Genomic DNA, 838 nt, shown 5'->3' on the forward strand with positions numbered 1-838 from the left:
GGCGTGCACTTCCACACCTGGCTACTTTTTTTGTATTTTTAATAGAGACAGGGTTTCATCATGTTGCCCAGGCTGGTTTCAAATTCCTGGGCTCAAGCAATCCACCTGCTCAGCCTCCCAAAGTGTTGAGATTATAGGTGTGAGTCACCATGTCCAGCCCCTTTTTATTTTTAACTGTGCTGAAAAAAACCCACATAACATAGTATTTACTACCTTAACCATTGTTAAATGTATAATTTAGTAGCGTTAAGTATATTTACATTGTCATGGAATGGGATCTCCAAAACTTTTTCATCTTGCAAATCTGAAACTCTGTATCCCTTAAACAACAGCTCCCCACTCCTCCAACCAACTCCTGACAAACATTCTACATTTTGTTTCTATGAATTTGACTACTCTACATATCTTATGTAAGTGGAATCATACAGTGTTTGTTTTTTTGGTGACTAGTTTCTCTTTGGTGAATGATTCTTTAAAAAGAATCAGGCTAGTGTTACAGCTCTTTTAGGATTTGCCTAGCAGGTTTTTCGGTTTTTACTGGAAGGCCCCGCCTCCCCACAAATCGGGCTATCAAAATTTGCAATAAACTGATAGGACCCAGCTTATATTACAAATCTTTGCTGTGATGAGCTGAAACAGGCATATTCTACAATGTCAGTAACATAGCTACAGCGCAGCAGCCCAAAGGCACCCCTTTAAGCAGATTATATAATAATGTACATATTTTTCATAACCGAGAATGAGCATGAAGCTCTCAAAATGAGTGGTTCGGGAAGCCCTTGCTATAGCTGGGAGAATGCTACAGTTTCAGTGAATAGCGTTTCTAGCATAGGGTCAG

At 39.5% G+C, this 838-nt stretch overlaps 1 non-coding gene across 1 annotated transcript; it reads left to right on the forward strand.

Annotated features, from left to right (window-relative positions):
• Positions 1–488: 488 nt before the first annotated feature.
• Positions 489–550, forward strand: LOC111536348. Its single transcript, XR_002729710.1, has one exon. It is a non-coding gene; the product is annotated as a U7 small nuclear RNA (small nuclear RNA).
• The last annotated feature ends 288 nt before the right edge of the window (positions 551–838 follow it).

Source organism: Piliocolobus tephrosceles, chromosome 12, assembly GCF_002776525.5.
Source record: "Piliocolobus tephrosceles isolate RC106 chromosome 12, ASM277652v3, whole genome shotgun sequence".
NCBI classification, from domain to species: domain Eukaryota; kingdom Metazoa; phylum Chordata; class Mammalia; order Primates; family Cercopithecidae; genus Piliocolobus; species Piliocolobus tephrosceles.